Source organism: Bombina bombina, chromosome 2, assembly GCF_027579735.1.
Source record: "Bombina bombina isolate aBomBom1 chromosome 2, aBomBom1.pri, whole genome shotgun sequence".
Classification (NCBI taxonomy): domain Eukaryota; kingdom Metazoa; phylum Chordata; class Amphibia; order Anura; family Bombinatoridae; genus Bombina; species Bombina bombina.
The window spans coordinates 176,503,886-176,517,363 of record NC_069500.1 but is presented as its reverse complement, the minus strand read 5'-3'; positions in this window follow the sequence as shown (position 1 = coordinate 176,517,363).

The window sequence follows — 13,478 nt, the reverse complement described above, 5'->3', positions numbered from 1 at the left end:
TCTTAATATTTAACGACTACTCAGTAGTAACTTCTAATAAAAGGCGGAGTATGGCAAAGCTATGTACTAAATTCATTCAAGAAGGCTGGAACGCCAGATAACTATACCCAGCCAAAATTAACGTACAAACTAAAGATGGTAATAAACGGTTTACGTCAGAAGCTAAACTCTTTTTAGAAAACAATCATGGAGGCAGCAAAAAGAGATGCTAAAGCTAATGGATTCCAAGCTGGTTTTTCTAAATTCTCCGCTCCTTCTCTTTTTCTCTTCTGTATTTTTATATAATACCTGTGCCTACTACCCCTTCTCCCCCCGATCAAATACTTGGCAGAGATACTGTGGGAGCCAGTCTCTTCCTCATTGTTTTTAATCAGATAAAATAAATTACTTTTAAAATAATATCGTGGAATATAGGGGGAAATACTTCACCTATTAAAAAGGAAATCCATATTAAGATACACAAGGAAAACATAATTTATGTAAGAACTTACCTGATAAATTAATTTCTTTCATATTAGCAAGAGTCCATGAGCTAGTGACCTATGGGATATACATTCCTACCAGGAGGGGCAAAGTTTCCCAAACCTTAAAATGCCTATAAATACACCCCTCACCACACCCACAATTCAGTTTAACGAATAGCCAAGAAGTGGGGTGATAAGAAAGGAGCGAAAGCATAAAAAAAAAAAAGGAATTGGAATAATTGTGCTTTATACAAAAAAATCATAACCACCACAAAAAGGGTGGGCCTCATGGACTCTTGCTAATATGAAAGAAATGAATTTATCAGGTAAGTTCTTAGATAAATTATGTTTTCTTTCATGTAATTAGCAAGAGTCCATAAGCTAGTGACGTATGGGATAGCAGAAACCCAAAATGTGGGACTTCCACGCAAGAGTCACTAGAGAGGGAGGGATAAAATAAAGACAGCCAATTCCGCTGAAAAAATAATCCACAACCCAAATCAAAAAGTTTTAATCTTATAATGAAAAAAAATGAAATTATAAGCAGAAGAATCAAACTGAAACGGCTGCCTGAAGTACTTTTCTACCAAAAACTGCTTCAGAAGAAGAGAAAACATCAAAATGGTAGAATTTAGTAAAAGTATGCAAAGAAGACCAAGTTGCTGCTTTGCAAATCTGATCAACAGAAGCTTCATTCCTAAAAGCCCAGGAAGTAGAAACTGACCTAGTAGAATGAGCCTTAATCCTTTGAGGCGGGGATTTACCCGACTCCAAATAAGCATGATAAATCAAAGACTTTAACCAAGACGCCAAAGAAATGGCAGAAGCCTTCTGACCTTTCCTAGAACCAGAAAAGATAACAAATAGACTAGAAGTCTTCCTGAAATCTTTAGTTGCTTCAACATAATATTTCAAAGCTCTAACTACATCCAAAGAATGTAAAGATCTCTCCAGAGAATTCTTAGGATTAGGACACAATGAAGGGACAACAATTTCTCTACTAATGTTGTTAGAATTCACAACTTTAGGTAAAAATTTAAATGAAGTCCGCAACACCGCCTTATCCTGATGAAAAATCAGAAAAGGAGATTCACAAGAAAGAGCAGATAACTCAGAAACTCTTCTAGCAGAAGAGATAGCCAAAAGGAACAACACTTTCCAAGAAAGTAGTTTAATATCCAAAGAATGCATAGGCTCAAAAGGAGGAGCCTGTAAAGCCCTCAGAACCAAATTGAGACTCCAAGGAGGAAAAATTGACTTAATGACAGGCTTGATTCGAACCAAAGCCTGTACCAAACAATGAATATCAGGATGATTAGCAATCTTTCTGTGAAAAAGAACCGAAAGAGCAGAGATTTGTCCTTTCAAGGAACTTGCAGACAAACCCTTATCCAAACCATCTTGAAGAAATTGTATAATTCTAGGAATTCTAAAAGAATGCCAAGAGAATTTATGTAAAGAACACCAAGAAATGTAAGTCTTCCAGACTCGGTAATAGATCTTCCTAGACACAGACTTACGAGCCTGTAACATAATATTAATCACTGAATCAGAGAAACCTCTATGACTAAGAATTAAGCGTTCAATCTCCATACCTTCAAATTTAATGATTTGAGATCCTGATGGAAAAAGGGCCTTGAGATAGAAGGTCTGGCCTTAACGGAAGTGTCCAAGGTTGGCAACTTGCCATCCGAACAAGATCCGCATACCAAAACCTGTGCGGCCATGCTGGAGCCACCAGCAGTACAAACGAACGCTCCATTAGGATTTTGGAAATCACTCTTGGAAGAAGAACTAGAGGCGGAAAGATATAAGCAGGATGATAATTCCAAGGAAGTGACAATGCGTCCACCACTTCCGCCTGAGGATCCCTGGATCTGGACAGATACCTGGGAAGTTTCTTGTTTAGATGAGAGGCCATCAGATCTATTTCTGGAAGACCCCAGATTTGTACAATCTGAAGAAATTTTCTGGAAGCCCCAGATTTGTACAATCTGAAGAAATACCTCTGGGTGAAGAGACCATTCGCCCGGATGTAACGTCTGGCGACTGAGATAATCCGCTTCCCAATTGTCTATACCAGGGATGTGAACCACAGAAATTAGACAGGAGCTGGATTCCGCCAATACAAGTATCCGAGATACTTCTTTCATAGCCTGAGGACTGTGAGTTCCCCCTTGATGATTGACATATGCCACAGTTGTGACATTGTCTGTCTGAAAACAAATAAACGATTCTCTCTTCAGAAGAGGCCAGAACTGAAGAGCTCTGAAAATCGCACGGAGTTCCAAAATATTGATTGGTAATCTCGCCTCCTGAGATTCCCAAACCCCCTGCGCTGTCACAGATCCCCATACAGCTCCCCAACCTAAAAGACTTGCATCTGTTGAGATCACAGTCCAGGTTGGACGAGCAAAAGAGGCCCCTTACACTAAACGATGGTGATCCAACCACCAAGTCAGAGAAGAACGAACATTGGGATTTAAGGATATTAATTGTGATATCTTTGTATAATCCCTGCACCATTGATTCAGCATACAAAGCTGGAGAGGTCTCATGTGAAAACGAGCAAAAGGGATTGCGTCCGATGCAGCAGTCATGAGACCTAAAATTTCCATGCATAAAGCTACCGAAGGGAAAGATTGAGACAGAAGGTTTCGACAAGCTGAAACCAATTTCAGACGTCTCTTTTCTGTTAGAGACAAAGTCATGGACACTGAATCTATTTGGAAACCCAAAAAGGTTACCCTTGTCTGAGGATTTAAGGAACTCTTTGGTAAATTGATCCTCCAACCATGTCTTTGAAGAAACAACACAAGTTGATTTGTGTGAGATTCTGCAGAATGTAAAGACTGAGCAAGTACCACGATATCGTCCAAATAAGGAAATACCGCAATACCCTGCTCCCTGATTACAGAGAGAAGGGCACCGAGAACCTTCGAAAAGATCCTTGGGGCTGTAGCTAGACCAAAAGGAAGAGCAACAAACTGGTAATGCTGGTCTAGAAAAGAGAATCTCAGGAACTGATAGTGATCCAGATGAATTGGAATATGAAGATATGCATCCTGTAAGTCTATTGTGGACATATAATGCCCTTGCTGAACAAAAGGCAGAATAGTCCTTATAGTCACCATTTTGAATGTTGGTATCCTTACATAACAATTCAATATTTTTAGATCCAGAACCGGTCTGAAAGAATTCTCTTTCTTTGGAACAATGAACAGATTTGAATAAAACCCCAGGCCCCGTCCCAGAACTGGCATAATTACCCCAGCTGACTCCAGATCTGAAACACATTTCAGAAATGCTTGAGCCTTCACTGGGTTTACTGGAATGCGTGAAAGAAAAAATCTTCTCACAGGCCGTCTTACCTTGAAACCTATTCTGTACCCTTGTGAAACAATGTTCTGAATCCAAAGACTTTGAATCAAATTGATCCAAACATCTTTGAAAAATCGTAACCTGCCCCCTACCAGCTGAGCTGGAATGAGGGCCGCACCTTCATGCGGATTTGGGAGCTGGTTTTGATTTTCTAAAAGGCTTGGATTTATTCCAGACTGGAGAAGGTTTCCAAACGGAAACTGTTCCTTTAGAGGAAGGGTCAGGCTTTTGTTCCTTATTCTGACGAAAGGAACGAAAATGATTAGCAGCCCCATATTTACCTTTAGATTTTTTATCCTGAGGTAAAAAGGCTCCCTTCCCCCCAGTAACAGTTGAAATTATTGAGTCTAACTGAGAACCAAACAATTTATTACCTTGGAAAGAAAGAGAAAGCAATGTTGACTTAGAAGTCATATCTGCATTCCAAGACTTAAGCCATAAAGCTCTTTTAGCTAAAATAGCTAAAGACATGTACCTGACATCAATTCTAATGATATCGAAAATGGCATCACAGATAAAGTTATTAGCATGTTGAAGGAGTTTAATAATGCTATAAACATTATGGTCTGACACTTGTTGCGCTAAAGCCTCCAACCAGAAAGTTGAAGCTGCAGCAACATCAGCCAAATAAATAGCAGGTCTAAGAAGATTACCTGAACATAAATAAGCCTTCCTTAGAAAGGATTCAAGCTTCCTATCTAAAGGATCTTTAAACGAAGTACTATCTGCCGTAGGAATAGTAGTACGTTTAGCAAGAGTAGAAATAGCCGCATCAACTTTGGGGATTTTATCCCAAAACTCTAATCTGTCAGATGGCAAAGGGTACAATTTCTTAAACCTTGGAGAAAGAGTAAAAGAAGTACCCAAACTATTCCATTCCCTAGAAATTACTTCTGAAATAGCATCAGGAACTGGAAAAACTTCTGGAATAACCACAGAAGGTTTAAAAACTGCATTTAAACGCTTAGTAGTTTTAATATCAAGAGGACTAGACTCCTCCATATCTAAAGCAATTAACACTTCTTTAAGTAAAGAACGAATAAACTCCATCTTAAATAAATATGAAGATTTATCAGTGTCAATATCTGAGGTAGAATCTTCTGAATCAGATAGATCCACATCAGAAATAGATAAGTCAGAATGATGGCGGTCATTTAAAAATTCATCTGAAATATGTGAAGTTTTAAAAGACCTCTTACGTTTAGCATAAGGAGGAATAACAGACAGAGCCTTCTGAATAGATTTAGAAACAAATTATTTAACGTTAACAGGAACATCCTGAACATTAGATGTTGAAGGAACAACAACAGGTAATGGATTATTACTAATGGAAATACTATCTGCGTTTGAAAGCTTATCATGACAAGTATCACAAACAACAGCCGGAGGAACAGTTACCAAAAGTTTACAACAAATGCACTTAGCTTTGGTAGAACCAACATCAGGCAGCGTCTTTCCAGAAGTAGATTCTGATCCAGGGTCAGGTAGTGACATCTTGCAATATGTAAAAGAAAAAACAACATATAAAGCAAAATTATCAAATTCCTTAAATGGCAGTTTCAGGAATAGGAAAAAATGCAAAATGAAACAAGCTTCTAGAAAACCAGAAGCAACTGAATAGTGGGACTGAAATAGTGAAAAAAACTGGCGCCAGGAATGACGCCCATATTTTTGGCGCCAAGTATAACTTCCACACATTTTGGAGCCAAGAATGACGCCCATATTTTTTGGCGCCAAAAAAACGTCCGCAATAGACATACATCAAAAATGACGCAATTACGTTTTTTGCCCCCAAAAAGTCTTGCGCCAAAAATGACGCAATAAATAGAAGCATTTTCTGCACCCGCGAGCCTAACAGCCCGAAATTTTTGGAAAAAAAGTTCAATTGAAAATTAAGGTAAGAAAAAAGAATTTTATATGCATTTTCCCAAAAAATGAAACTGACAGTCTGAATGAAGGAATACTGATTATCCTGAATCATGGCAAATATAAGTTTAAAGACATATATTTAGAACTTTACATATAAAGTGCCCAAACCATAGCTTTGAGTGTCATAAATAGAAATAAGACTTACTTACCCTAAGACACTCATCTACATAAAGTAGATAGCCAAACCAGTACTGAAACGAGAATCAGTAGAGGTAATGGTATATAAGAGTATATCGTCGATCTGAAAAGGGAGGTAAGAGAAGAAATCTCTACGACCGATAACAGAGAACCTATGAAATAGATCCCCTAGAGGAAGACCATTGTATTCAAATAGGCAATACTCTCTCACATCCCTCTGACATTCACTGCACTCTGAGAGGAAAACCGGGCTTCAGCCTGCTGCGAAGCGCATATCAACGTAGAATCAAGCACAAACTTACTTCACCACCTCCATGGGAGGCAACGTTTGTAAAACTGAATTGTGGGTGTGGTGAGGGGTGTATTTATAGGCATTTTAAGGTTTGGGAAACTTTGCTCCTCCTGGTAGGAATGTATATCCCATACGTCACTAGCTTATGGACTCTTGCTAATTACATGAAAGAAATTGGGGGCTCAGATACTCTTACTCCAAGAAACACACTTGAAAAGTGAAGAAGCCTGTAAATTAAAAGGGGGATGGGTTAAATAAATAATTTTTACTCCATGTAGTAAGCGTAAAAAGGGGGTGGGGCAATTCTTTTTAACAAGACATTAGAATACAAAATTACTAATACAATTATAGATCAAGATGAGAGATATATTACTGTCATTAACGATTGAAGATATGGAATATCTATTATGTAATATAAATGGTCCCAATGTTGAAGACCCTGGCTTCTGGCAAAAAATTTGAGACTACTTATATATTCAGATAAACACTTAATAATTGGTGGAGACTTCAATCTAACCCCAAATTTAATTGTAGACAGGAGGAGGACAATTGATGAACAGAACGCCCTTAAAGTAGAAGCCAACAAAAACACACAGGCAAAATGGAAAAGTATAATACTTAAGAAACTACAAAAAGATCTCAGAGTTCAAGACATTTGAAGAACCATGCATCCAGATGTTTGGGTAGATTTGGAGAGGCACGACTATTCCCTTCTCTATCTAGAATAGATGTTTTCCTGGTCTCGGATCATATGGTCAACCAGGTTCAGGAAGCTAGAATTGATCTAATCAAAATCTCAGATCATGCCCCCATTATTATTGCATTAAAGGGACACTGAACCCAAATTTTTTCTTTTGTAATTCAGAAAGAGCATGCATTTTTAAGCAACTTTCTAATTTACTCCTATTATCAATTTTTCTTCGTTCTCTTGCTATCATTATTTGAAAAAGAAGGCATCTAAGCTTTTTTTGGGTTTCAGTACTCTGGACAGCACTTTTTTATTGGTGGATGAATTAATCCACCAATCAGCAAGGACAACCCAGGTTGTTCACAAAAATGGGCCGGCATCTAAACTTACATTCTTGCATTTCAAATAAGATACTAAGAGAATGAAGAAAAATTGATAATAGGAGTAAATTAGAAAGTTGCTTAAAATTTCATGCTCTATCTGAATCACAAAAGAAAATTTTTGGGTACAGTGTCCCTTTAAATACAACTCCCCCGGGGGGGCGGAGCTTGGAGCCGCACTAAGATGGAGCTGTAACCCAGGAGCTCCGTAACACACTGCTTAAAACTACCACTAAACTGAGCAATTGAAGTTTTTAAAACTGAAGGGAGAGCGGCTAAAGGAGAGGAGACTCTAAAAGCATGAAGGCTGACACCTGATTTCAACATTTGGGACGCACACAGTACCTAACAGTAACCGGAGCGGCAAGGTGCACGCCGCCATCTTACCCACGTGGCGCAACTCCCGATACACAGGAGACACTTGCGGATAAACCGTTTGCGCTGCTAATGGCACAAGAGACTCAAACGCACCGGACACATGGATATGACCCGGCATTCAAAGACCCGACATTCAAGTAAGGCCTTCCTAGACATGAATATGCTTAAAATGTTGTGGGGAAAATGAGGCAATAAGCAAGCAAATAACAGGGGTGTGTATTACTACATAATATTTCAGGCCAGTAAAGAACCGCATGTGATTGGATCACTATGAAGTTGGTGCATACAGAGACAGCTATCTGTGGCTAAAACTAGAACACTCACCCAATACACGCATAAGTTTAACCCTCACCTCTCTCTTTTCTTCAAAAATGGAGCTGCTGTTTCTCTCTTTTGTTTGTGTTTCTCTTTCCCCTGCAAACGACTTACGAAGGCAAATTCTGTAGTATAATGATAAATGATCTCAACAAAAGCATACTTCAGAACCGTAATAATCTACTAAAGGGAGATTGAGTCGCAACAGTATATGTATACACAAAGGAGAGAGAAGGGAACATAAAGGTGGGAACACTTAAGGAAACACAGAATAGCTGAATGCAGAAAGAAATTCAAAGCTAAAAGTAAAACACCAAATAACTTGCTTGATTGAAGGGCAACAAAAAGGTGAATAAGAATGTAAATCTGCATGCCACATCTGTACGATAACATGGACATGAATATCAGGATTTTTGCTTAAATCTAAGTTATTTATACACAGAGGGACAAAACTTTCAGCAAACACGCTGACTAGATGGTGAATATATAATTAAGGAAATAGTTGTTCAGCAACCCAACCACAATATAGCTGCACAGACACATCTAAATACCAACGCGGTATACTAAATATACACACCCCCTGCAATAGGATTGATTATAACCGCAAGCTAAGCACTAACACATCCCTCAAATCTAAACTGAGAGGACTACATTAAGCTAGTTTATAATTCGCACCCAAGATGTCGGCCAGGAAACAAAACAAATCCTCTCAAGGGCCCAAAACCCCGGCAGCTACTTTATTCTTCAAACCGGTGAGAGGAGAAAAAATTCTAGAAAACACTGGCAGCATCACAGAAGAAGATGCAGACTCTGAGACAGACTCCCAGATTGCTGAGGATGAAACTGCACCTGTCACGAGGGCTGATCTTAAAACCCTGGTATCCAAACAAGACATCAGCAAGAACTTCGACAAGCTCTGGGACAAATTTGACTCATTTCAGAATATGGTCACCAACAGCTTAGCAGAAATTAAGCAAGACGTCACAGAATTAGGCACCAGGGTGGCCGCACTAGAGGAATCAGAATCTTCCATAACTGAAGATTTAACTACACTCAACCAAAGTATATCTACACATCAGCAAGAGATGCAGGACATCCAAGATAAATTGGAGGATCTAGAAAACAGAAGCAGAAGGTGTAATTTGAGGCTGAAAGGAATCCCTGAAACGGTAACTGCAGATGAATTACCCAACTACTTGCACCAGCTCTTTCAGGCGATCACAGGTGATGTGGATGATGGCAAATATCAGCTAGAAAGAGCTCACAGGGCCTTACGAGCCAAACCGAAAGAAGATGCCCCACCGAGAGATGTAGTGATTACATTTTTCAGATTCCCAGAAAAAGAAGCAATTCTCGTAGCTGCAAGGAAAAATCCTACATTTAAATTTCAAGGGACAGTTATTCAATTTTTTCAAGACTTGTGTGTCAAAACACTCCAAAGACGAAGCTACCTGAGACCACTTACCACCCTTCTGAGGAAACACCAAATACTATATAGGTGGGGATTCCCTTTTAATCTATATATACTACACAAAGGCAAAACGCTTAGTCTGAAGGACCCAACAGAGATTCCAGCAATCTGCAACAGTCTGCAACTGGAAACTCCAGAATTGCCGCAGCTAAACAATACGGCAGAGATGCCACAACAATCCTCAGGTTCAGGACAATCACAAAGACAAAAGTGGGTGAAGGTGTCCAAAAAGAAAGCCAAGACATAGTGACCAACATGAAACAGATTACTACAAGGCGTTTAACTTTTGGTTTAAAAGGGACAAGAATAACCGAATGAGATGCCACGGTACTTGCTCTTTTCTGTCTGGATCTAAATGACCAACATGCAGTAACACGTTGCTATGTTGCTCTCAACTTCATCTACAAGAAATTAAGATATAAGAATGCCTTTGAAGGGCTACAGAACATAGGAAGGATGCTCTGGTTACAAAGACTTAGACATCAAACGGTGAAAGATAAGGCAACTTAAGTCTAGATAGTAGTTATTCTATGTAGTGCAACAAGTTAGAAATTATCTTTTGCTCTAAATATTCTAACATGCAGTGGGGATAATGAGTACTCACAGGCTGTTTGTATGGGAAGGGGGAGGGAGGGGGGGATTCTCTTTGTTGTTACTCAACATCATTTGTTGAAAATGTTATTGTTTACTGACAAATTTGTTTTTGTTTTTCATGCCTATTCTCTCATGCCGTTTCACCTACTCGTGCAAGAAGTTCAGAAAAAGAAATGTCTATGTGCAATGTCTGGGGCCCACTGTGGGGGACCTGCTGGCGGAACCGGGGGGGGAGCCCCCACCTCAAGATGTAAGTGATGACGGGGGACATCAGACTGATTACACACAATGTAAGGGGCCTCAACACAGACCTTAAACGTAGGATGGCTTTGACCCAATACTCTAAACTGAAGGCTAACATTATATATCTACAAGAGACACATTTTACAAAGGAAGTAATTCCAAAATATTGGTCCAAAAATTATACCCAACACTATCACTCTACCACCGATACAAAAAAGAGGGGGGTATCAATCCTCTTACACCACTCTTTAGGTTTTTCAGTAGAGCAAACTATTGGGGACCCAGAAGGAAGGTTTTTGATTTTGAGAGGAAGACTAAGGGACAAACAAATAATCCTATGCAACATATATGCCCCAAATGAGACTCAAATCTCTTTTTTCCCATATCGCTTATTTATTGACTCAATGGTCACAAGTTAGGATCCTACTAGGAGGAGATTTCAATATCTCAATGCATGCCTTTCAAGACACGATTAACCCAAAGCTAACTCAGAAACAGATAAGGCACAATTCATTGATTAAAAAGATTAAGGAAACCCTCTCCTCACATAACTTAATAGATTCTTGGGACACGTTATATGGCAAAACCACAGACTACACCTATTATTCCCATGCACACAAGTCTTACTCCAAATTAGACTATATCTACTTGAGTCAGGTATGGATTCCAGATTTGTTATCCTCCAAAATACACGCATGCGCTTGGTCGGACCATTCCATAGTCCAAATAACTATCACAGAGACATTCTATGTTAGTTCTGCACGCTCTTGGACTTATGACCCTTATGTCGTACAAAACCCAAATGTATGCAAATCCATTACCCAGGCGCTATCTGAATTCTGGGAAATGAATAAGGGATCCACCTCCAATCCAATTAACCCCTGGGCAGCCCACAAACCCTTTATCCGTGGCTTACTCATTAAAGAAAAAGCAATCCTCTCCAAGACGAACAGACAACAGATTGACTCTCTCCAGACTCAGATAGACACGCTCACTAAACTACATCAACAGAACCTAGAGACTGATATCTTTCAGAAGCTACAGACTAAAAGAACAGAATTGGCAACTATTATGAACAAAGCGGCTGTTAGAGCAGCACTCAGACTAAAAGCACAATACTTCCTCTATGCTAACAAACCCGACAGATACTTAGCACATAAACTCAGGGAGAAGACTAAATCCTTTACCATACCACAACTACAGAAATTGGATGGCACATACACTTCAAACCCTCAGGAGATAGCGGACAGCTTTGCCCAATATTACGCACATTTATATGACGGGAAAAAAACGACCCACAATGACCACACTAAGCAATTGACGCACAAATTCCTAGATGATGCAAAACTTAAACCTATAGACAGTAGGGTCAGGGATGAACTGAATGCGACGGTGTCCACCAGGGAGGTACTCAACGCTATCAAGGAACTGAAGCCTGGAAAGGCGGCAGGTCCTGATGGGTTTCCAGGAGAATATTATCAACTTTTTAAATCCACCTTAATCCCACATGTGGTGTCACTTTGTAACGACATCTTACAAGGCAAGGAAATCCCAAAGGAAATCCTGCAAGCTAAGATAGTGGTGATCCCTAAGCCAGGTCGAAATCCAAAGCTGTGTCAGAGTTATAGACCTATATCATTAATCAACCAAGATATAAAGATATTTACGAAAATTCTAGCAAACAGGCTTAAGGTACACTTACCTGGGCTGATCCACCCAGATCAGGTGGGATTTATCCTAGATAGAGAGGCCCCTGATAACACTAGACGTATGATCTCCCTGGTGGACCACTTGCACAAAACACGAACGCCTTCTCTGGTCCTTTCTCTGGATGCAGAGAAGGCGTTCGACAGAATAGACTGGGACTTCATGTTTGAGGTTTTGGACCGACTAGGATTTCGGGGCCCATTTATACAAGCTATTAGGAGCTTATACTCGCACCCCACAGCGAACATCAGAGCGGCAGGCTATCAATCTAAGCTTATTAACATACGAAACGGTACAAGGCAGGGTTGTCCCCTGTCCCCACTCCTGTTCGCGCTCTGTATAGAACCGCTGGCAGCGAAAATCCGTCTAGACCCTGAGGTACACGGAGTCAGGTTGGGGAGTGAGGAATTCAAAATATCTTTGTTTGCCGACGATGTCCTCCTCACCCTGACTAAACCGCTGACATCTCTCCCACACCTATATCAAATACTCCAAAACTACTCTGACATCTCCGGTTATAAAATCAACTTAGATAAGAGCGAGGCACTACCTATCGCACTTCCAAACCACACAAAAAAATTAATCGACACTAACTTCGCATTTAAATGGGTAAAAGAAGCACTGAAGTATCTAGGAATTAAAATTTCAAGTGATATCACAGAGCTATATAAACTGAACTATGTCCCACTATACAAGACAATCAGACAGGAGATAAAATCCTGGAAGGCCGGAAGTTTTTCGTGGTATGGCCGACTATCAGCCATTAAAATGAACACTCTCCCAAGACTTTTATATATGTTTAGGACCTTACCGATTAAAATCCCATTAGTAGATCTAAATAGACTGCAAACCGACTTGATTGGCTTTATTAGAGGCAATAAAAAGGCTAGAATACCTTCCCAAACATTACTACGACATAGGCAATTAGGAGGAGTAGGGGTCCCAAATTTAATAAACTACTACCAGGCGGCAAGATTAGCGCAGACCACCCTATTCGGTAAAAAACCAAGTGATGTCAGATGGGTCCAAATAGAGACACTAATAGCAGGTTACAAACACTCAGATGATATCCTTTGGGAGCAGACAGGATACACCTCTAGAAAACCACAAACCTCCATAGTAACAGGAGAGATGATGGCACTATGGAGTTCGCTATCCACCTCTCTACGCTTACTACCGTTAGACTCAGTGAAAAGGCCAATTAGGACTCTTCTACCTCAAGATTTTCAAGGACAGATAGGTAAATGGGAAAACAAGGGGCTTTATAGGGTGGCAGACTTCTTACATAAAGGCAAAATGGCTACATTTCAACAAATACAGGAGAAAATACTCCCAGAAAAGCTGCACTGGTTTCTATACTTACAAGTAGCATCAGCCACTACCAAAACTATGTCTCGCATTACCACTCAAAATCCGACAATACTAGAACGTTATTCCAGTTCGAGTATTAGACACAAAAAACTTATTTCTCACATATATATCTCTATACAGAAGGCTA